The sequence below is a fragment of the Mandrillus leucophaeus genome, unplaced genomic scaffold, assembly GCF_000951045.1.
Source record: "Mandrillus leucophaeus isolate KB7577 unplaced genomic scaffold, Mleu.le_1.0 Scaffold363, whole genome shotgun sequence".
NCBI lineage: Eukaryota > Metazoa > Chordata > Mammalia > Primates > Cercopithecidae > Mandrillus > Mandrillus leucophaeus.
This window is the reverse complement of record NW_012103843.1, coordinates 1549778-1575094: the sequence shown is the minus strand read 5'-3', so window position 1 is coordinate 1575094 and position 25317 is coordinate 1549778. Positions and strand designations below refer to the sequence as shown.

The following is a 25317-nucleotide window of genomic DNA, read 5'->3' as shown; positions in this document are numbered from 1 at the left end:
CTCCAAGAATTGTCCCTCTCACAGCAGCCAAACTATGAGAATGGAATTCTGCCTTGGAAAAAATTTTCAATGACATGGAAGAATGTGACCCTGTACTTGAACGTAGCCTCACATTGAAGCGCCTCACTTCCACTGCATTTATCCCTTATTCTGAGATGCTTAAAGATTTGAGGCGAAAAGCCAGGCAGACAAGGCTGAACCAATTTTTCTAGCCAGTTTGAGAGAGAGTCGCCGACACCATCAACAAGTTGCAAAAGACAAACTCCTAAGGTAGCTCTGCCAGATCACAATGTGCTGCTGTTATTGACATCTTCCTCTTGTGCAGAGTAAATTCCACCAGCCTCTCTTGATTTTCATGGGGCAAGCTAAGGTTGATAGGGTAAACCACAGTGCACTCACTGACCATCACACATCCTGCAGCTCCATCCACAGTAAGACTTTAGTTAATGTGTATAAAGCTTTAAATGCTCAATCTTCACTTAATGCTCTTTTCAGGACTTTATGTATTTGTTATTACTGTGCTATACAGTATAAAGCATGTTCACAGTATTCCGTGTTATGTGAGTACTGTATATGTGTACTGTGTGCATGTGTATACTTATGACTGACAATTAAACTAATACAATCATAGCAGTACATAATGTTGTAACTGAAACATTGTTTATTATAAAGAAATACTGCATATGATTAATTGTAAGAAATTTACATTAAATAAACTATCTTCAAACAAAAATACAGATAAAACAAGGTTATGTATTGATTGGTTGGCAAAATGTGGTCAGAGTCTTCATGGATCCTAACGCTATATTTCTCCTCAGAGCAATGTTGCATTTGTCAGTAATTCAATGATCAAGGTAACTTTCTAGAACGTAACTGCCACAAATAATGATAACTGACTCTACATTTAAGAGTATTAAACCATAAGAATCTAATTGCTATGATTTTTTTCTGAACTGAGTTAATACAACTATTATGAGTACACAAATGATGGAAACAATATGTTACAGTTTTTATAAATTATTACATATAAAAAGCAAAGTTTCATCTGGAAATGTATTTCTTTTTTTTTTCTTCTTCTTCTTTTTTTCAGAGATGGTGGTCTCACTATGTTGCCCAGGCTGGTCTTGAACTCCTGGGCTCAAGCAATTCACCCACCTCAGACTCCCAAAGTGCTGGGATTAGAGGCATGAGCCACTGCACCCAGCCAGAAATGTTTTTTTTTAATTATATAGGGCTTATTTTTTAGTTTGTTCATTTACCCATGAATGACTATCACTTTTTGCTGGAGTGAGGTATGGTCTAGCATCACTTGTTTTCCTATCTTGGAGGATTTTTATGCAAACCCTAAAAAACTTTGTTCACAAAAATAAATACATGAAAATAGAAGGAGTTTTGTTGTGATATAACTTAACTCTTTAAAGCCTTCTGAGTTACATGGACAAAGTCCAAATATGGTCTCTCATAAGTTAAAAATGTTTTAAATCATTTATTAACAACTTCATTAGGTCTCCTTTGATTTCTGTGAAAGCTAGGAAGTGGAAACCCCTGAGGTGCAAAATTTCAGTCGTTAAAGTCATTGACTTCTTAATACCATCAATATTGCTAATTGTCTCTTTGTTACATGGCCTGGAAGTTTTCCATCTTGCAACAGTGCACCTCAGGAAGATGACAGGTGCAAAGTCTGCCTTTCTGTATGAAGTGGGAGAATGGCCACCGTGAGAGGGGAGATGGGATGGCCAAGCCAGCTTCATGTCTTCCATGGCTTCAGGTACCTTCTAAGGCTAGTCAGTTTTAGGTGACTGTGTATGTAAGTTGAGGGTCTGGAAGTGGATTCCTTTAAAACCATCCTGTGCCTGCATATCCCTTGAAAAATATTTCTGTACATGTACATGGGTACCTACCTGTAGCAAGCTAAGTCAAAGAACACTGTACCTAAAACATACCTGTTTGGAAAACTGTAATGTCAAAGAGTCAAAACTTTATAGTAAGTAGTGCCTGGCTGTGTAACAAGTATGTTGTGTCACACTGGACAAGTCACTTGACCCCTTTGGATCTATGCCCTTGTCCCTGATTTAAGGCTAATAAATCTTTCTGCACAGAGCAGTTGGGAGGATGAAATGGGTAATAAATTAATCCAGCAATATTGGGCTTAGAGTCCACAGCAGATGATGGCATAAGCACTGTGAATGCCAAGAGTGAGACAAGGCATTGCCCTCAGTGATGCACAGAAGCTTGCACACAGCATGGTAAAGTGTGGCCACAGAGATGTGGACTCAGCATCACAGAAGCATGGCAGAGGAAATTCTGCAGAGATAGGGTAGGGCCAGAAGCTTAACCAGCATAAAAGGTGACCTCTGAGTTGGGCCTAGAAAGGTGAAGAGGCAGATGGAACTGCGTCTCAAAGGTGTGCCATTTTAGCAGTCCCGGGTGTTCTCAAGGATGGCAAGTAAAAGGCAGCTGAGATCATGGGTGAAACTGCAGTGGAAAAACATGTTTGGAATATTATGATATAAACAAGGTGGTTGAAAGTCTCTTTAATCTTTCACTAAAGAAGCTATATGAACAAGTGGTCAGTGAGCACGTGAAAAAGGGTTCAACCTCTTTAGTCATTAGGGAAATGCAAATTAAAGCTACAGATAACACTACACCCCACCAGAATTGATCAGAGGGAAAGGGCTGACAATATACCAAGTGTTGGCAAGGATGTAAAGTAATTGGAATTCCCAGACACGACTAATGGGAGTGTAAATGGTATGCTTAGAAAACTGGCAGTTTCTTGCAAAGTTAAATATACATCTACCCTAAGACCAGCAATTCCTTTCCTAGGTATTTACCCAAGAGAGATGAAAGCATAGGTCCACTGAAAGCCACGTACAACAATGTTCATAGCTTTATTTATAATCAGCAAACCCTTCACAATTCAAAGGGGCGGGGAAGTCTCCTTTTTCATGTAGTCTCCAGAAATATTCAGAAAACTGAGGCCTCAAATGACCAACAACTCTGCCCAGTTCACTTTTCAGAAATCCTGTGCCAAATTCTCCATGGTAATAAACTCCAGGCTTTTCCCTCAAGAACTCTAACCAGGCAGAGCATAGACAGTCCCAGAATCATTACAATTTTCCTTCAAAGTATGGATTTCATACTTAATATTTGATAAGTGGTGTGTGTGATATGAATATTTGCTACAAATTAATCACAAAGCAACATTAAGGTCAGACTTCAGAAGCGTCTACAGCTATCCAGTTTTCATGTCAAGTCCTTACCAACTACTCCAGGGCAGGAACAATCATCTCCACCCTCAACCAAAGCAGAGAGGTGACTAAGACAGCTGCCACCTCTCAGGATTTAAAGACTCTCAGAATTTGAAAGAGTTTGAGTAAAAACCACTAGAGAAGGAATAATAGGCAGTATCAGCAAGGCAAATAATTAAACAGGTTAAATGTTACCTCAACAATTAAGATCAACAGTAGAAAATAGTCACGTCTGAGAAGTATTTAGCTCCCCAGAGAGATTCTGATTCTGCGTAGGTCTGAAGTACAGCCCAGGAGTTTAGTGTCAGTGTGTATGTTTAAAGTCTTCATCTAATTCTAATTTTCAGCCAGGTTTGGGAACCACTGGTATGGTATAACTCGGTGTTTCTTAAACATCGACATGCATCAGAATCACCTGGAGTAACACAGATTCAGCAGGTGGGGTGGAACCCAAGAATTTGGATTTCTGACAAGTTCCCTGGAGACGTTGATGGTACCAGGACCATACTGACAGAACCCAGGGGTATATGTAGACTGAATCTAGAAGTGTTCTGGTTTTTTCCCACTTGGAGAATAATTCAGACTCGCAACCACAGAATGAACGTCACCCCAGGTCTTTGCCATCAAATCTCATCACCCCAGCTATGAAAGATCACTTCCTTCTCAACGCGTGTGGTTCTGTCCACAGTTAGACCTACAACATAGCTGGACCTACTTGTGCTCATCTCATCTCCCTCATTTAGACATAAGCTCCCTAACTGCAGGGCCCACAGATGTCTCACGTTAAATAGTCAGCAACTGTGCACTAAATGACCTAACCCACTTAGGTCACCAAATCCACTCATCATGGAGTAAGGGAAATAAAGAACCTTAGCTGAAAGGGTCATAGAAGACTTTTGAGGTAGTTCTGGTATTTTACAGATGAGAAAACAGGGACTCAGAGAGCTGAAATGTTGTGTCCAAAACTGCACCGACCTCTGAGGACTGCATCAACCAGGATTCCCTGCTCTCTGGCTTCTGGTGGGGTTGAGCCAACAGGGGGCCCTGGCAGGAAGCAGGGGCCTAGAGTGGTAGATGCTGGTGCTGGCTCACAGGGGCCTGTGTGGGTCTCACTCTGTCACACTGGTGGCTTGAAAGCCCTGGTGTAAGTACCTACAGCACAGAAATCAGCAAACAGTACATGCCAGGGCCCCCCTCGCAGACAGCCAGGTGTTAAACAGTTACCAACACACCACTGGTGGAAGACCGTGGCTCCTGTCAGACAGCCTGTCCTGTAACTACAGCTCTCACTGGCTGGAGTAACCCTGCTTCCCCCGACCTTTCCCTGCCGGGCCAGAGAGAGTTAACGACTTTTCAGTCATTAATCCATCTCTTCTAGATTGTCCTTCTTCCTGCCCTCACTTCGTAAATAGTCTCATAAACCACCTCTGTTCAGTGTGCCATCTATCTGTTTTCTGCCTGGCACCTAACCTGGAGAGCTTCCTGGTGGCATCTAAAATTAGAACACAATGTAATAGAAAACGATTGGAAACAATCTAGAGGACAGATTAAAAGAATTCTAATGCTTCCACAGACTATCACCACTACCATACGGCCTTTAAAAAAGGGGCAGCTTTATATCCTGATATGTTACAATCTCCAAGTTACGTTTGGCGGGGTAGGGAACATGGGGAACACTGTGGATAATTTCTACCTTTTGTGTTTTAAAAAAAAGAAGCAAGAAGAAAATGTATGTGGGCGTTTAGAAATGCATGCAGCTATCTCTGCAAGCATATTCCAGACCCTTAACAAGAGTTCTCTATGGGGAAATGGAATCGGGCATGGAGGACAGGAGAACAAGGGAAATTTGCTTTTCTCTCTCTACTTACTGTACCGTTTGAATGTTTTCCCATGTGCAAGTATTATTAAATACATTAGAGAAGAAGACGATGACCACTCCCAATCCATTGTTCTTCCCCTCAGGCCAACGTGACTCCCCCATCACAAAACAGTCCCCAGACAGCTGGGCTGCCAGTATACTGGGGTCTTTGTAGGGCAGATCTCCACCATGTCATGCCGAGATGCAGTGGTAGGTTTGAAATCCTAAGTTCACCTTCTAAAAGTCTGCTTAGCATTCAATGGTTCATCTAATTTTTAATTACATGGTAGTCACTGCTTTATTCTAACTAAATTGCAGCTGTCTTCTGATCAGGAATTATGCTCTTCCACAGCACTCTGGGCTCATTCCACAGTCAATAATGTTAAATGGAGTGAAAATGTAGGTCAGTGGAGCTAACTTGGAAGTCTCCAGGACAACTCTTCTTCCAAATCCATTGGAAAACATGAAGCAACAGGCAGAAATGCCAAGGATTCGACTGTTAAATATCAGATAAGTAAGCTGCTCCCCCAAAAAGTCTTTAGCATACTAAGTAAGTCGTTTACTGGAAGAAATTTAAACCTTTTATAAAGCGTGTTTCTCTTTTGCATTCCTCCTTCAAGAAATCCCAAAGCCCAACTCTAAATGAAATGCTGCAGCCATCTGGGAACAAACAAATTGTTTTCCATGAGTATGGAACTGGCCAGATTATAAAGGGTAGTAATAGATACAAGTGTACAAAACCTCCCATTCCCAACCTAAATTCAGATATGCCAGAGACATGAAATGTCAGAGAGAGACCAACAAGACTACAGTGCTTCAACTGGCTCATGCATCCCCTGAGGCTTGGTTCTCATAAACTCCAAAAGCACATTTGAAAATCCCTCAGAGTTGGTGGCAACAGTTCCAAACTCATACCAATGCCAAAAATGGATAACAAAATATTTAAAGATAAAACTTCATCAGATAACCCAGAATACATTTCTCCATTGAGTCGTATTTTGTTCTCCCAGTATCGTTAGATGAAAATGCAGCAGTTGTATCTTAATTGTTGAGTGAGAGTGAGCTGGGAAACAGCACGTGCCCCGCCACCCCTCAGGGTCAGGCTGCGGCAATGCAGACCCCCAGGAAGTCAGTGCAGCAGGGATGGGCATGGACGTCTCACCACTTCCATCGGCAGCCGCCATTCCATGTGCCCTTAAAGGATCAGTTTTTCTTACAAGAAAACAAAGTATTACAGATTCATAAGACAACTCAAGTTGAGTCTTGTGGTCGAAGATTGTTGTTCCACCTGTTCACATGGAATAACTGTCTTTTTTTATTTCACTTTCATGCTTGTGACCTAATGGAAACAGACTGTAAATGATGGCATGGCATTCTGTGAATCAGAGCTGCTCATCGCTTTCTTGTTAAGCTCCCTTGCTCTACTGTTTCCGACCCTTTGGCATGTTCCCTCTCCCACTGAATGCACTTCAGCATGGTTGGTGATTATTTTCTTACTGCCCATTGTTAAAGACACCTATGGAGAAGGCTGTAGTCTCTGACAGAAATGTGCTAGTGAATCCAAGGTGGGTACTGGCTGTGTAGTCATTGGGTGAGTTTCGAAACGAGGCAGGGTCATGTCCACCCTCAGCACAAGCAGTCTGCTCTCAGCTGAGATGCTGCCTCCTATATCTACTCTTTGCCTCACCAACAACCCAACATCCTACCCTTGACCGAGGCACCGCGGTGAGAGTGGCAGCTCCTGTCCCTGCAGTCTCGAGTGCTCCTCCGCTGCTCGTATTTGTGTTCTCAGAAGTCTATGGTTTTTTCTGGCGGCCCTGCATTTGTTTGCTTCCACTACTCAGATTTGCTTCCGAAGTGTCCTCCTGCCGTCCAGCTCCACACACAGTGAAGCCAGGGGGCAACAGTGGGAGCTCCACAGTCCTGCACTGCTTTGTTCCTGGCCCTTCCCACTCAAGAGTCTTTGGTTCGAAGCTGTGTTTAATGCAAGTTCAAGTCTCAGAGCCATCTAAGAGAAGACTGAACCCAACCACCTAGGAAGAAATCTGTTTTCATCCACGTGTTAACTTGTGGGGGATTTGAAGGCATGCAAAGAGGCAGGCTCATTTGCGAGAGGAGATGGTGAAGCAGGAGGGAGCCATTCACCCAGAGGAAGGAAGTGAAATAAGGATACTGGAAACAGCTGAGGACATCCACAGTTAAGCACATCTCTCTATAAATAGCAGTTGGGCCTGCCCTTGGGAGAGGGGCAAGAGGATAGGAAGAGAGGGCAGGAAGCATTGGCCAAGGACACTCGTGGGCTGTAAAAGCCTCTTGCGTGAAAGACGGGCCAGTTGGGACTTTCATATTATCTGTCAGTAATAAAAAGGTGACAAAAAGATCATTATCACCCAAAACTCAAGTATCAGCAGTGTGGGCTGAAATAAATAGGGCCATAGCTGTGAATAAGATGTGTAGCAATCTGTACTTGGGAAATGCATTTTTTAAAAACCACTTAAAAACACTGATCTTCATTACTTAAAGATAAGGCTGCCAATGTATACACAAGAATTCTATTTGGTTCATGTTACTATCATTATTTATAATTTGCCTATAATGTCACTCCTCCACTCAAAACCATTAAAAGCTCCCCATTTCACGCAGGAAAAGCCAAAGTCCTTGAGAGAACAAGAAGACAAGCCACTGACAGGTAGGAGATATTTGCAAAACACATCTAATCAATAACTTGTATTCTGAATATACAAAGAACTCTTAAAACTCATGAAGAAAACAACTTAGTTTTTTAAATGGGCAAAAGATCTGGAAAAAAAAAAAACACCAACAAAGATACACAAAAGGTAAATAAGCACATGAAAAGATGTCCAACATCAGGTATTATGAAGGAAATGTAAATTAAAACAAGGAGATGCCGTTGCATACCTATTAGAATAGTCAAAATCCACAAGACTGTCAACACCAAATGCTGGCAAGAATGTGGAGCAATGGAACTCGCATTCATTGCTGGTGGAAGTGCAAAATGGTGCAGCCACTAGAAGGCAGTTGGGCAGTCTCCTACAAAGCTAAACGTAGGCTTACCATATGATCCAGCAGTTGTGCTCCTTGGTATTATATTTACCCACGTGGGGCTGAAACGTATGTCCACACAAAAACCTGCACGCATTTGTTTATTGCAACTTTCTTCACAACTGCCAACGCTTGGAAGCAACCAAGATGTACTTCAATCGGTGAATGGAGAAAAAACAGTGGTATATCATACAATGGGATTATTCAGTGATAGAAAGAAATGGGCTATCAACCCATAACAAAAATATGGAGGAACCTTAAATGCATATTGCTAAGTGAAAGAAGCCAATCAGAAACGCTATAGAATGGGTGGTTCTAACTATATGACATTCTGGAAAAGACAAAACTTGTGGAGCTTCCAGGCAGCTGAACACGTAGAGGTTGCTGGAGGGGGCACACCCAGGGAGGGCATGGAAGCTGCGCGACCCTTACCCCATAGCTCACACTACCTGTCTCTTCATCTGTAGCCTTTGCAATATTCTTATAATAAACCAGTAAATGTAAATTAAAAAAAAAAAAAAAAACCATGGAGACAGTAAAAAGATCAACAGTTGCCAGGGGATGAGGCAAGGGAGGTATGACTAGACGGAGTAAAAAGGACTTCAGGGCAGTGAAACTACTCTGCATGTTATTATACAGTGGCTACATGTCATTATACACTTGTCAGAACCCACAGAACATACAACACACAGTGAACCCTAAAGGAAATTGTGAACTTTAGTCAATAATAAAGTATCAGTATCAGCTCATCAATTTAACAGGTGCATCATACTAATGTAGGGTGTTAATGGGGGAAAGTGGGTGGGCTGAAAGGAGTGTACAGCAACTCAGTACTTTTGGCTCAGTTCTTCGGGAAACCTAAAACTGCTCTAAAAAAGAAGATCTAGGCTGGGTGTGGTGGCTCATGCCTAGACCTTATATGTAATTCCAGCATTCTGGGAGGCCAAAGCAGGAGAATCACTTGAAGCCAGGAGTTCAAGATCAGCTGGAGCCACATAGCAAGACCCTGTGTCTACAAAAAACTTAAAAATTAGCTGGGCATGGTGATGTACGCTGTAGTCCCAGCTACTCGGGAGGATCACTGGAGCCCAGGAGTTCAAGTCTGCAGTGAGCTGTCATCTGCCACTGCACTCCCTCCTGGGCAACAGAACAAGACCCTGCCTCTACAAAAGCAAAAAAAAAAAAAAAGTTAATAATAAAAGGCCAAGTCCTTCGAATGGCCAAGCAGGTGCTACGCAATTGCTCCCTTGTTCCCTCCTTGACCTCATCAGCCAGCTACCACCCTCCCCACTCTCATTGGCCTCTGCTGTTCTGGAACTTGCCAGGCAGGCTTCTACCCCAGGACCTCACACTAGCTGTTCCCTCTGCCTGCAACACCATCCTCCCAGATCTTCACCTCACTCCTTTCTTCGCTCCCATTCATCAAGTCTCTGTTCACGTCACTTCTCAGTAACACCTCCCGGACGACCCAACGTAAACCTGCACTACCGCCCTAGGTGCTGGCACTTCCCACCCGCCACCTGCTGTTTTCCTCCATCACACATATCACTGGTAAATGTACTCTCTCACTGATTTCTGTGTGGTGTTTACAGAATCTCTCCCTGCACTATACAATACACACTCCAGCTGCGGCGCATTGGTCTGTTTGGATGACGGTTGTATCTTAACAGATGGCATATACAGACAGGCACTTGGTATATTATTTGTGAATCAATGAACCAAGGACCTGTGCCTATGACACTCTAACAAATCACTTGATTATGGCTACCAAAAGTGAAGTTGAGTGATGCTGACATGGCAAAAAGTAAAATACCAAAAAGTAATATAATTGGTCTAGTGTGAGAATTGGATGTTTAAGACAGGAACTATCCCGAAAACACTTGGAAATATGATCACTGTAGACAAAATGATAGAGATAAATGAAATATTGTCTTGTCTTAGTTTTTACCTTAAAAGCTTCACCGCTCCCTATTGAGATTGATGGCCGCATCCTGTTGCCACCGGCTCTGCCTGCGGCCAGCTGCCCATGGGCTGCCCAGCTCTCTCCCAGGACTGCCCACCTGCAGGCCCACGGCTCAGTTTCCTCTGTGCATGGGCATTGGTTCAGCCAGTGCTGCCCAGAGCAAGCTCTGGTTACAGCTCCTGCCTCCCTATCGCTAAGGAAAATCACAGGCCCCAAACTGGGCTTCCCCCTAAGCAGCTGGCCTGCTCCCGCAGCCCATATCAGGCCCGCTCCCGCAGCCCATATCAGGCCCCTGTCCACCACCAGTGCTCCATGCAGGCACCTGCCAGTGCTCCATGCAGGCACCCGCAAGAGCCACGGGTTTCACAGAGTGGCCTTCGTTCTTCTACCAAGGGGGACAAAACAAGCTCTGAAGGCCTCCTGTGATTCTGACAGCAGAGATGAGACAGACAGATACATAGACACAGAGAGGGAGAGACGGAGAGGTAGAGGATGTCACAGACACAGAGAGACAAAAAGGGGAGAAACGGAGTCACAGAGAGACCCAGAGAGAGAGACAAGGAACCAGGGAGGGAAGGGAAGAATCCTGCCGTCGCTCCCATGCTGTCTGCAGTCCTGCAGTGTGTACTGCCCTCGGCAGCCCTTGCTTTCTGAGGCCTGTTTTCTCTCTGTTGTCCACACTGAGCCCCTCCCTTGACGAGTCCTTGATCAAGTTCACTAATCAATCGTCCGCCATCTCTACTGTACCTTTGAGCCCATCCAGTGAGTTTTATTTCCATTATTCTATTCAGTTCTATACTTTTCATTTCCTTTTCGTAAGTTTTATTTCTCTGCTGAGATGTTCCATTGTTTCATTTGTTTCCAGAGAATCTGTCATGGCTTTTTAAGACCTTTTCATGATGGCTGCTTGGAAATCCTTGTCAGGTGATTCCAGCGCCATTCATGAAAGCAGCCACGGTCACCAAAGGCTTCAGCAAAGCCACCAGCGAATGAACCGTCTAGAAAAGGAGCTTCTGTGCCAGCTGGAGTCGGTTCTCCAGACCCAGCTCTTTCTCTACATGATCCAGTATTTTCTCCTATGGCCAGACTTGGGGGTGGGGTGTTGTCAAAATTATCATCATTTTCTCCATATTCAGTTTTTACAAATGGACCCCCAGTTGGCCACTGAATTGCAAAGCATATGCCAGACTGAAATTGAGCAATGTGTCTGGTTTTGCCGAAAGGACAGTGTGAGCCATGCAGGCTGCTTCAGACCTTCAGAGAACAAGGGCATCCCCAATTTAAGGACGGCAAAACCCACCAAGCCTTCGAGTCAGAAAGAGGCTACGGCTCAGCTGAACTCCACAACATGAACTGCTTCCTTGATGAGCAGCCGTTCACCCAGCTGTTTTTTTGTTTTTGTTTTTGAGATGGAGTCTCGCTCTGTCATCCAGGCTGGAGGGCAGTGGTGTGATCTCAGCTCACTGCAACCTCCGTCTCCTGTGTTCAAGTGATCCTCCTGCCTCAGCCTCCCAAGTAGCTGGGATTACAGGCATGAGCCAGCACACCCAGCTAATTTTTTTTTTTTTTTTTTTTTTTTTCTTGAGACGGAGTTTCGCGCTTGTTGCCCAGGCTGGAGTGCAATAGTGAGATCTCGGCTCACTGCAATCTCCGCCTCCTGGGTTCAAGCAATTCTCCTGCCTCGGCCTCCCGAGTAGCTGGGATTACAGGCATGTGCCACCATGCCCGGCTGATTTTGTATATTTAGTAGAGATGGGGCTCCTCCATGTTGGTCAGGCTGGTCTCGAACTCCCGATCTTAAGTGATCTGCCTGCCCCAGCCTCTCAAAGTGCTGGGATTACAGGCATGAGCCACTGTGCCTGGCCCCAGCTGTGTTTTTGAACTGGCAACCCAGACTCTCCCCTGAGGCTGCCCTTAGTTCCCACAACCGGGCCACATGGTTGATTTACTCTTCTTTAAAAGCCTCGCCATTAAAAAGCATCTTTACCTAAAACAGTGTGACTTTGTCTTCTGGTCATTTTTTGTGACTCAATATCTTATTCAGCTATAGTTCTTCCCAACCCTAATTTGAATATTTCACTGATGTCTCCATACATGCCTCAATTTAAGTAACATATTTCATCAAATCTTGTACAAACCTCCTGAGCTTCACCTCTTAATGGAGATTGTTTCTCTTCTGTTGTATGAAAAAAATACATTCTTTTTTATTTTAAAAAGTTATGCACAGAAATAAATGGGATTCCAATTTTTCAGATAAATTCCGAGTCCCCTTCCAACCCAAGCAGGATGTATTTTCTCTCTCTGCCTCCATGTTTAAATACTCCAAAAGCCCACACGGAAGCAGCACTCAGGGTCTGCTCTGTCTTGAACTAAGGAGACACTAGTTAGGAAACTTGTTAAGCATGAGGATGGGGAGGGCACACCAAGGTGAGCAAGCAGCCTGTGCCACCCATGGAAAAAACACCCAGGTGAGCACACCGTGGCCTCCTGTCTGCTTCAAGGGTCATGCACACCGTCTGGCTGGTCCAGGTCATGGTGCGGCTGGGCTAATGAGCTCAGTGGGCTAGGTCAGTGATTCTCAGTTGTGGCCCCAGGACCAGCAGCACCAGCATTGACTGAGAACTTGTTAGAAAAGCAGATTCTCTGCCCCACCCCAGTTCTACGAAATCAGGAACTCTGGGGGTGTCCAGCACTCGATATCGACAGGTCGTTGGGCATTCTCACATACACCCAAATTTACAAACCATATACCCATCTAGACAAAAGGAAAAAAAAGATGAAAGAACCATCTTCCTTGAAAACAACTTGGAAAGATATGTACTGCCAATTCTGATGTCAGTGACATCGCTAACATTTCCATATGTGATGGACAAAAGTTCGTGTTGAGCAGCTCTGCCACTTTTGGCTACAAAAGGAGGAAAACCAAACCAACCCAGATATTTTCAGCCCATAAGCTGAAACGTATGTACATATGTGCACGCATATACACGTGTGTATCGATGTGTATAGATATGCACGTGTTCATGTATGCTTATGTGTGTGGATGTGTATGTCTGCATATGTGCATATCCATGTGTGTAGGCATATGTGTTTATAGATTATGTGCATATAGAGGTGTGTATATACTGTATGTACATACGTATATATGTGTGCATTATATACATGTGTACATATGCATGTGTATATAGCATGTATATGTGTGTATATATGCATGTCTATACATGTGTATGTGTGTATACATATGTGTATATGCATGTGTATATGTGTGCGTGTGTACAAACATGTATGCATATACATGTGTATATACATGTGTATAGATGCATGTGTGTATATGTGTAGATGTGTATACTTATGTGTGTACATATATGTGTGTGTGTATATCATTCTCCCTTCCCTGAATATCCCTACTCCTACTCCCAATAACACTCTGTACCCACCTTCCTCTCAAAAAAAAAAGGATTAAAAAGAAAAAAGTAAGTGGTGAGTTTACTTCTCCCACACATGGAGACAGAACTGAATTGTTCATGTTTTAATGCTTTGAATTAGAAAAATAATTCCTCAGGACATTACTTACATTTACTGCAGTTATTTAGGAACTATATTCCCAATAAGCATCACTGGATTTGCTTCATCTCCGTCCATTTAGCATGATATGTAACACACTGTGAGCATTTTCTAAAGGGAAAGAAAAAGCAAATCCCAGGAGAGACACAAGTGTATTCATAAAATTCTCACACAAATAGTCCTCAATTTGCACCTGAACTTTCTAAAACTTATACATTGACATCCCTAAAATGCCTTAATGATATCAGATCTAGACTTTCAGATGTCACCTGCAAAACAGACTCAGCAGAGAGCAGCCGGTTTTGGCAGTGTCCCCATCCTGACCTCAGAAGCCATTCACTATCAAATGAATCAAAGGGGAAATATTAAACACCTGACATCAATACATTTATAAGCTGGAGATGAAAGTCTTAGACGTGTTCAGAGTAACAAACAACTGTTCAGGCTAAACGCAACACTTACTGGCCTTAAACCACCAGATGCATCCATCAGGCAGGAAAGGAACACACTTTAAAACGTGGGACAGGAAAGAAAAAATGTCAGACATTCTCCCCTAAAGCTGTTGAAAGGGATACAGTTTGCTAGAGCTTCCTTTATCAAGAAGAACATGCGGACCCTCACTGAAGATCACTTCCTCTTCACCAAACATTCGAGAAAATTAACGAGTGCCCTAATCTCCCGCTCAGTTCCCTGCCAATCGCTACAGGTGCATGCACCCTTCCATGGGTGGGTTTCCACGGGGCCCACCGTCCACCCCCTCACTGAGTCCGCCGCTCTCTCATACTCCACAACTCTATTCCAACATTTCCACTACCCTCGGCACCTGCCAGGCTCTCTGCCAGCCCCCTCTTCAGTCCTGGCCATGCCCCCAATTGTTCCAGTATGTGGGCTCTGGGTGTGTGCTGACCGGTTGTCCTAGAACAGCTAGGAATAGCACCCTCCTTCCCACCCAGCACAGGCCAAAGCCGGCAGACAGTCTTCTGAATTGCACTCACCTGATCTCTCAGAAACACACCAGCACTCTCGGCCCCTGACCTCAGGTCACTGCCCATCTCCTGACTAATGGCCTCCAACCACCCTGCCTTACTCTCTCTCTTCAGGCTCATCGGCACTGCCCGGTTATTCATCTCCCTTCAGGCTCATCGGCACTGCCCGGTTATTCATCTCCCTTCAGGCTCATCGGCACTGCCTGGTTATTCATCTCCCTTCAGGCTCATCGGCACTGCCTGGTTATTCATCTCCCCCTTTCCCAAGGCTGGCCCTTGGCCTTCTCACGTTTGCACTTTAACTGCCCTGTAAGAAACCTCACAAGTCCTTCAGCTTCAGTCATATCTCTGTACTACAAGTCCCACGTGTGTGCTTCAGTCCAGGGGGCCTCTAAGCTCCAACAGCTCCATGCAGATGCCTCCAAGGACACACCCAACCCTGAATCCATTCCTGATCTCCTTGCCCAAACCTAGGTAAGCCTCACCCAGAGCTCCAGCACAGACGACCGCCCCATCTACCCTGTTGTGCAACCAGAAACCCAGGAGTCACTCCAAGCACTGTCCCCCTGTCCGCCCGCTGCCGCGTCCTCCTGGGCTCCCTCGGTGCCATCCCCGTCTCCTGGTCAGCACTGCCTCCACTCCAGCCCTGGCTCCCACAGCTCTCCATGGGCAACTGTGGGAGTTTCATAACCATCTTCACCTCCTCCATCCTGGGCTCATTTCATCTGTTCTCCACGCTATGGCTAGAGTATTGTTTTCAAAACACAGAACTGATCATATCATTCTCCCCTTAAAAATTTGAAAAGTATCAAAATCTTTACAAACTAAAGGCCCACCAGCCCTGTGCTGCCTGGCTCTGCCTGACTCTCCGCGTCCCCTCGGTTCCAGCACTACCCGTCCAGGCCTTTCCTCGCCACTCCCAACCAAGCAGGCCTCCTCTTGCCCCAGGCCTCAAACGGCCCCTCTGTCTAGGGGTGCATGCCCCTCCTATTACGACAGCTATGCATCTGTCAGAGGGCAACTCAAATGCCACTTCTTGAGGACAGCCTTCCCCAAACCGCCCTGGGCCCCCATCTGCCAAGGGCCATAGTTTCTTCTGCTGCGTGTTTGGAAATCTGTCTTTTGCCTTCAGAGCATGTAGCTCATGTGTGACACAATCAGTTCGTGTAATTCTCATGTTATTCTCCCCTACTAAATAGTATGCGAGTCTATTTCTGCGAATCATCAAATCTCCAGTTCCTAGCACTATCCTTGGAACATAGTAAAGGTTTGATGAGAAAATAAACAAATCAATAAATGAGCTGTCAATAAATCCCTTCCCCTATATAAAACATAATTAGACAATTTACCATTGCACATTAAAATTCTATACATTTTCTAAATTCACGATTAGTTCAAAAGTAGGGGACAGCAAATAAAATGAATTAAAGCTCCAATACACTCAACAAAAACGTAATTATGCTCAAGGTAAAGACTGTCATGTGCTGTATTGAGGTATCACCGACATACAACAAACTGCTCATATGTAAACTGTGCACTTTGGTAAGTTTCGACATAGTGCAACCTGGTGGAACTGTCACAAGAGGCAAGGTAATGACTCTGCCCCTCACACAGAGGTCTCCTTGAGCTACTCCACAGTCACTTTCTCCTACCCCAGCTATTGTCCCCAAGCGAGCACTGATTTACTTTCTGTCACTAGAAATCTATAAATGGAATCATAGATTAAGTACTTTCTTGTCTGGCTTATTTTATTCAGCACAATTTTGAGAATCATCCATGTCATGGAATATTCCTTTTTCTTGCCGAGCCGTGTTCCATTACAGGAATATGCCACAATCTGTTTATCTACTCATCAACTGTAAAACATCTGCATTATTTCCAGTTTGTGGCTATTAAAAATACAGTTGCTATGAACACTCGTGTGCAAGGCATGGTACGGCTGTATTGTTTCCATTTTCTTGGACAGACATCTCGAAGTAGAATAGCTGAAACATTTGGTAGATGTATGTGTACTCTTTTAAGAAACTGATGAACTGTTTTCTGAAGCAGTTGTACAATTTTACCTTCCCACTGTCCGTGCACGAGACTGCTGGTTCCCTCACATACATGCTAACATTTAGGAGGATCACTCTGTTACATTTCAGCCGTGATGATAGGTGTGTAGTGGCATCTATCTCCTTGCAGGTTTCACTTCCACTTCCCTAATGACTGATAATGTTGAGCTTCCTTTTGAGTGTTTATTTGCCATCTGTACATATTTTGTGGTGAGATGTCTATTCAAACCATTTGCCCATTTTTAAAATTAGGCTCTCCATTATTAAGTTTTGAGAGTTCTTTATAAATTCTAGCTACAAATCCTTAAACAGACATGTGATTTGCAAATATTTTCTTCCAATATATAGACTGTCTTTTCTTTGTTTTGTTTTTTTTTTTTTTGAGACGGAGTCTAGCTCTGTCGCCCAGGCTGGAGTGCAGTGGCGCGATCTCCGCTCACTGCAAGCTCCGCCTCCCGGATTTACATCATTCTCCTGCCTCAGCCTCCCAAGTAGCTGGGACTACAGGCGCCCGCCACCTTGCCCAGCTAGTTTTTTGTATCTTTTAATAGAGACGGGGTTTCACTGTTTTAGCCAGGATGGTCTCGATCTCCTGACCTCGTGATCTGCCCGTCTCGGCCTCCCAAAGTGCTGGGATTATAGGCTTGAGCCACCGCGCCTGGCCTAGACTGTCTTTTCAATCTCTTAACAGTGTCTTTCAAGTAACAGAAGTTCTTTTTGTTTTGATTAAGTCCAGTTTGTCCACTCTTTCTTGTATGGAATCATTTTTTCTATGGATCATGTTTTTGGTGTCATATATAAGAAATATTTGCCTAGTCCAAAGTCACAAATGTTTTCTCTTATATTTTCTTCTAGGAGCTTTTTTTTAGTTTTAGGCTTTACATATAGATCTATGATTTTTAGTCAATTTTTGTATACTAAGAGGTATAGATCAAAGTTCATCTTTAAAAATGCGGATATCTACTTGCTCCAGTATCATTTATTGAAAAGAGTGTCCTTTGGACAGCCAAGTGTCTTGGCGCCTTTGTTGAAAATCAGTTGCTATGTCTTGAAGGATCTAATTCTAACTCTATTCTGTTCTGTTGATCTATTTCTCTATCTTTATAGCAACGTCCTGCTGACTCCATTACCGCTGCTTTATGAAAACCCTGGAAACCAAGTCCTCCAACTTTCTTCTTCCATTTCAAAGTTGTTTCTAGGCCCTTTGCCTTTCCATAGACACTTTAGAATCATTTATCAATTTCTACCCAAAAAATTCTGGGATTTTGATTGTGATTCCGTGGAATCTATAGATCAATATGAATAGAACAGCTTAATAGCAAGACTTCTGACCCAGAATGCTATGTATAGCCCCATTTGTTTAGATCTTTAATTTCACTCAGCAACATATGTTGCTGAGAGTGTACATGTTTTTCTTACCTTTTGTCAGATTTATCCCTAAGCATTTGTCTTTTCTTTCATTTCTTTGCTATTGTAAATGGTATTTCAAATTTCAATTTCTGATCGTTTGTTGCTAACATATAGAAATACAACCGATTTTGTATATTAATCCTTCAACCTTGCTAAACTGACTTACTAGTTTGTTTGTTTGTTTGTTTGTTTGAGATACAGTCTCGCTCTGTCACCCGGGCTGGAGTGAAGTGGCGCAGTCTTGGCTCACTGCAACCTCCAACTCGCAGGTTCAGGCGATTCTCCTGCCTCAGCCTCCTGAGTAGCTGGGATTACAAGTGTGAGCCACCATATCCAGCTGACTTACTAGTTCTACTAGCTATTTTGTAGATCCTATCCAATTTTCTACCTAGACAATCATATAGTCTACACATAAAGACAGTTTTACTTCTTCCTTTTCAATCTGGATGGCTTTGGTTTCTTTTTCTTGCTTGATTGTACCAGCTGAGACCGCCAGTGTAAGGTTGAACAGAAGTGGTAAGAGTGAACACCCCTGCCTTGTTCTGATCTTAGGGGGAAAGCTTTTCGTCTTTCACCATTAAGTCTCACATTGGCTGTAGGTTTTCATGGATGCCCCTTATCATGTTGAGGAAGTTTCCTTCTATTCTTAGGTCACCGGGAGTGTTTATCAAGAGCTTACGTTGGCTTGGATTGGATTGAATGCTTTTTCTGCCATCCATTGAGAAAATCCTCTGGATTTTTCTTTTTTGGTTTGTTAATATCATGAATTGTATTGATTGATTTTTATTTCCTGGGATAAATGCTTCTCGGTTATGATATTTTACCTTTTACATGTGACGCTGAAATTGATTTGGTAAATTTTTTTGAAGGTTTGCATCTGTGTTCATAAGGGTTATTGGCCTATAGTCTCTTCTTATAATGTTTTTGTCAGGTTTTGTTATCAGGATAATGCTTACCACTTAGAATGGGTTGGGAAATACACCCTCATTAATTAATCTTTCTTTCTTTTCTTCCTTCTTTCCTTCTTTTTTTTCTGCCCCCCTCCCCCCCCCCACCGAGACAGATTCTCACTCTGGTGCCCAGGCTGGAGTGTACTGGTGTGATCATGGCTCACTGCAGCCTCAACTTTCCAGGCTCAGGTGATCCTCCCACCTCAGCCTCCTAAGTAGCTGAGACCACAGGCACATCTACTAATTTTAAAAATTTTTTGTAGTGATGGTGGTCTCACTGTGTTGCCCAGGCTGGTCTCAAACTCCTGGCCTCAAGCAATCCTCCCTCCTAACATGTTGGGATTACAGATGTGAGCCACTGCACCTGGCCCAATTTTAATTTTCTAGAAGAGTCTGTGTAAAATTACTATTTTTTTTCTTAAAAGCTTGGTAGAATTTACCAGTGAAGCTATCTGGCTGGAATTTTCTTTATGAGAATAATTTAATCTACAAATTTATTTCTGTAATAGACGTAGGGTTATTAAGGTTATCAGTTTCTTCTTTAGTGAGCTTCGTGTCTTCCAAGAAAGTTATCCATTTCATCTAAGTTGTAGAAATTGTTGGCATAACAATGTTTTAATATCTACTTACTATCTTTCGATATCTGTAAGATCCATGGTGATTCCTTACATTGGTAATTTCTGTCTTTTCCCCGTTTTTCCTAATCAGTCTACAAACAGGTTTATCAATTTTATTGATTCTTCTCAAATAACCAGCTTTCAGTTTTGTTTGTTCTTTCTAGTAATTTTCTAACCTCCATTCTGTTCTTTATTATTCTCTTTCTCCTACTACTTAATTTGAGTTTAATTTGCCCTTATTTTTCTAGTTTTTTAAGGTAGAAGCTCCATTACAGGCAACAAAAGATTTAACTAGGTGCAAGGTGAGTGGGTGAGTGGTGTCTTGCTCCCAGAATCTCATTTGAGCAATTCATAAACAGTGTGCTTACGACTCCAGGTTATTTGTTTGAAGAGCCAACCTTGGATAGCTGATGTTGCAATTACTCAGATTCGATCGAGGGAAATGCGTTTGCTCAGAAGTGCCGTAAATGAACTTTTATTTTTCTCCATTTGTCATCAATTGATAAAGTCTGAAAGACATTCCATTCTAGTCTCTTATCATGGAGAATTATGGCTTCTATGGCACTTTCTGGAAGTTTAACCTTTGTCACAAGACACAAGCATCTGAGCATATTCTGTTTAGTTAAAGCCTATTTTCTTTCTCTCTTTCTTTTTTTTTTCAGATGGAGTCTCACTCAGCCACCCAGGCTGGAGTGCAGTGGCGCGATCTCGGCTCACTGCAACCACTGCCTCCTGGGTTCAAGCGATTCTCCCATCTCAGTCTCCCAAGTAGCTGGGATTACAGGCACCCGCCATCACGCCCGGCTAATTTTTGTATTTTAGTAGAGACGGGGTTTCACCATGTTGACCAGGCTGGACCTGAGCTCCTGACCTCAGGTGACCCACCCACCTCGGCCTCCCAAAGTGCTAGGATTATAGGCATAAGCCACCGCACCCAGCCTTGAAGCCTATTTTCAAAAGAAACAAAAATGCTTAACAAATAGGGACGACTATAACCAGAAAATGTGTTTCCACCAGAAGAAATCTGTCACCAGCGCCAGTGCTTTATGAGATAATGAGACAGACCCAGGTCTGAAGGCACTTTCCTAAGCACCAGAGGAAGCCCCAATGACATTGCTCAAGGTAAACAGAGGCCTGGACCGATTCCACGTGGGCAGGTGAGGCTGTCCCTCCTCCTGAGGAGCCAAACAGACACAATCAGAACCAGGAATATTCTCTGGGTCTCCCAATTTCCTATCAAAATCACTCTAGCATTCTTCCTTAAAGAGAATGACAAAGCCACAATCTTCTGGCATGTGTTCAGAAAGCTTTTTCAGAAAATCTGTATTCCTAACAAAAGACATCTGAGAAATCTGCTAACTACAAATGGGTACTTCAAAGTCCCTTAGGAACTTAAACGACTTTAAGGACAGGCCATTGGTGAAAATCCTGGCATAGGAACTTAGTAGTGAGACACTCGGAATTGAGGGAGAAAAGCCATCACTGGCCATAATAGTTACAAATAATCAAAACCGGACCACTGTAAAGGCGTTGCTAAGAGATCACACTGTCAGAACAAGGCTTCACGGCGAGAGACCATGCAAATCCAAACACACTTGGAGCAGTGGATGCCCATTTCAGACAAAAGCAATTTAATATAAACTGGACGAGGCTTACATTTCTTCTATATACACTTTTTGGGATTCTGAATTATATATAGCTTCTATAAAGAAAAGATAGGGACAACCACCAGCCGCTTAAAAAAAAAAAAAAAAAAAAAAACTGCTCCAAGTGTAATAATAAAGTTACGCACAAAATACCAAGCAACAGGAAAAAAAGAACATTTCAAATAACCAGCTTTCAGTTTTGTTTTCTCTAGCAATTTTAACGTACTCAGAAGAAGAGATACAAAACCCAGGGCGTAGGACATGGATATTCATTCATATATTCTCACTCTGTCTCTTTCTCTCATAATGGAAAGATTCCAGGTCCAAAGCAGTACAGTAAAATGATTTCAGCCTCACTTCTCTTGAAAAAAGAAAATCCCTCCAAAACAGCCAGGAGAACAAGAAACACAAGCATCATCTTCAATAAAACTAGAAGACACCTGGTTGGGCACACTGGCTCACACCTGTAATCCCAGCACTTTGGGAGGCCGAGGGAGGCAGATCACTTGAGGTTAGGCGTTTGAGACCAGCCTGGCCAACATGGTGAAACCCTGTCTCTACTAAAAATACAAAAGTTAGCCGGGCGCAGTGGCGCACACCTGTAGCCTCAGCTACTCCAGAGGCAGAGGCAAGAGAATCACTTGAACCCGGGAGGCGGAGGTTGCAGTGAGCTGAGATTGCGCCATTGGACTCCAGCTTGGGTGACAGAGTGAGATTCTGTCTAAAAAACAAGACAAGACAAAACAAAAAAAACTAGAAGACACCTATCCCCAGGCCACCATTACAAAGGCAGGGAGCAGATGGAGGGTGGGCGGGGCTTCAGCAGGGACTAGGAAGGTCCCATTCCAGTAGCCAGTGGCAACTGCACCCTCCCAGGTGGTTGACAAGCCACCTGTCTGAGAGTCAGACACAGGCCTAGGGGCCCCAGTCCCATCACAGCTGGCTACTCCTCTTGCCATCCTTGCAGGGGTACGAGGCTTATTCTCTGGGGAAAAGTGAACCAAAGAGGCCAGAACTTGGGGAGGGCCAGCATGGACAGAAGCCAAGGTGAGGACGGACGCCATTCTGACACGTGGCAGGTGGAGGAGTCTCTGGGGAGATTCATGGCTGCTGGAGAAGAGACCAACAGGTCCAGACTTCTGGGCATCGCCAGGCTGCCTCGCGGCGAGACCTACCTGTCCCTGAGCCCCAGCAGTCACACAGGACTTCCTGGTCATTTTGAGGGCCTCACACTTGAAAGATTATCTGATGTTTGCGTAAAATCTCCAACATGGAAAAAAAATTACACCAGAGGACTCAGAGGAAACAGAAACAGTGACTGCAGGGAGGGAATCACCCTTCAAGGAAACTGTAATGAATGTTCACAGGAAGAGAGGAATCATCCCAGAAACGGGAAGGGACTGACTGAAAGGGAAGAAACGGAGAGAAACCAGATAACAAGGAAAAAGCCCTTTTAGAAATTTAAAAAAAAATAGCCAAAGTAGAGTCAAAATAAAAAATGTTACTAGAAAACTTGGAAGATAAAGTCAAGGAAATGTCTTTAAAAAGGAGAAGAAAGGTACAAGTGGAAAGGTCAGCAAATGAGAGACAACCCAGGAGGCCTGGCAGCCACAGGGGCAGGGGGCGCAGCCAGGGAGGGGCAGCCCACCAGCCAACAACCGCCAGTTACCAGCCGCTCTGGAGCTCCGTTTCCTAATCTGAAAATGGGGGCAATCCTGTCACAACCTCCCTCATAGGGTGGTGAGGAGAGTTAAATCCATTATTATGGGCAATGTCCTTAGAACAGTGCCTGGCATACAGTATGGCATACAATACAATAGATATTATCTCTGATTAGTCTTTTTTTTTTTTTTTTTTTTTGAGAGGGAGTCTCGCTCTGTCGCCCAGGCTGGAGTGCAGTGGCCAGATCTCAGCTCACTGCAAGCTCCGCCTCCCGGGTTCACGCCATTCTCCTGCCTCAGCCTCCCAAGTAGCTGGGACTACAGGCGCCCGCCACCTCGCCTGGCTAGTTTTCTGTATTTTTTAGTAGAGACGGGGTTTCACCGTGTCGGCCAGGATGGTCTCGATCTCCTGACCTCGTGATCCGCCCGTCTCGGCCTCCCAAAGTGCTGGGATTATCTCTGATTAGTCTTAATCAGATTTCTAAAAAATGAGAATAGAGAAAATACTAGAGAGGAAATTATCAAGAAAATAAAGGATATAGAGGGTATTTTCAACAAAGGTACAAGCACTCTTGTGATGGGGATGGAATGTATTTATGTATGTCGGCATGCCCCCTAGTTAAGAATGGCACGGGTATGTGTGTGTATGTATGTGATTTGTTATCTATGGCCATGGTAAACCTCAGTGACTGGCTCGAGTCAACCTGGCCCAGGCCTGCTGGTACAGCTGTGCCTGCTCTGGGCAGGGCAGGCAGCTTGCTGGCCCTGGCTGGGCTCTCTTCAGTGTTTGAGGTTGGCTGGCTGTGGATATAGGTCCGGGATGGCCTAGGCAGGGTCAGCTGAGTTCTCCCCCATTTGTGTGACCTGCACCCAAGCCCTAGGGTCTCCTTGGGGGTAGACACAGGGCCTGAGAGAGTGCAGAAAAGTGCAAGCCTTTCCAAGGCCTGGGTTAGGAGCTGACACTGGTCACTTCTGCCACAGCCCATTGGCCAAAACAAGTCATAGCGTAGATTCAAGAAGTGAGGAAGAAGACTCCTACCTCTTGATGGAGGCACTACAAGGTCACTTTGCCAGGGGCATGGGAGGGTTGGAGAATGGGGGCCACTTCTGTCATCTACTCCAACCCTTCTCCACTCTGTTTTGTGTCCTGGGAGGCTGACCTCTATACCTAGTATCCCAGGGCTGCCTCCCAGCACAGGCCTTGGAGCCATTCGCTTAGACTACAGTGTGAATGGTTCTCCCAAGACTGTGCAGTACACAGCTTACACAACCACATGCAGGTGCCCTCAGTGAAGCCATCTGCAAAAGGAGGCGTGTGGGCTGGATGACTCTACATTCCTTCATCCTGAGAACTCACAAATACTTTATACCCAAGATCCTAGCATTTCTCTTCTGACCTGCCTGAAGAGGTGGTGTGGCTGGCATCCATGCGTGTACTTCCATGCGTGTGATGTGGGTCACTAGCATGCACATAATAGGAACCTGGCAAAGCGGCTGATTAAATGAATTCACATACATGTGTTTGAAACACATTGTACACACATTCCATTTCAGTTCCCCTCACCCCCTCGAGACCCCAGCAAACATGACACCATCCTGCCAAAACGGGGTTAAGAACCACCAGTCTGGTTCACCAAACCTCAAAAGTTCAAAGCTAAAGTTAGAAATATAAAAACCTCAGGAGATTAATTCTCCTAACCTAACTTGACAGAACTGATAGAGGAGGGAGAAGTCAGAAGCTGTGGGCCCAGGGGCAGCCCCAAAGCCGTCTCTGCAGACACCGGGTGGCGCGGGCTGGCCCTTACTTCCCATCTGTGCCTCCCGGCCCTGCTGATGCATGAAACTTTATACAAGCGAAACCTGAGTCCACCCGCTCAGCCCTCCGGCTCCCCAGCCAGCAGCTGTGTGCATTCAGCAGCTGTGCCCAGATCTGGCGCTGACCAGAGTGCCCTGGAAGCCATATTCGGTGGGCCCACCAACCCAGACAATGGCGGTCTGTCCAGAGTGGGATGCAGAGGCTGCCAGCCCCCGAAAGTTGTAAGAGCCTGCCCTGTTGTGAGAATTAACCAGTGTTCCTGGATGTGGGTGGCTCCGAGGTTCAAATCTTGGTTTAGAGTCTTCTGGACATGATGGGGAAGGTTTTCAGTGTCAATCAATAAAACAGTAACCACTGAGTACTGAGGAATTACTTTGTGACCAGCACATCTACTCATTTACCCTGCTGACGACCTCACTGCCCCCACCAGTGGATATCACTCATCTCATTTTTAGGAGGAAGAAACTAGGTTAGACAA

General features: G+C 44.3%; 1 long non-coding RNA gene across 1 annotated transcript; it reads right to left on the bottom strand.

Annotated features, from left to right (window-relative positions):
- Window positions 1-5182: 5182 nt before the first annotated feature.
- On the bottom strand, window positions 5183-24506 carry LOC105546561. Its single transcript, XR_001007118.1, has 2 exons — window positions 24421-24506; window positions 5183-6462 (listed from the first exon to the last, which is right to left on the bottom strand). It is a non-coding gene; the product is annotated as an uncharacterized LOC105546561 (long non-coding RNA).
- Window positions 24507-25317: the final 811 nt, after the last annotated feature.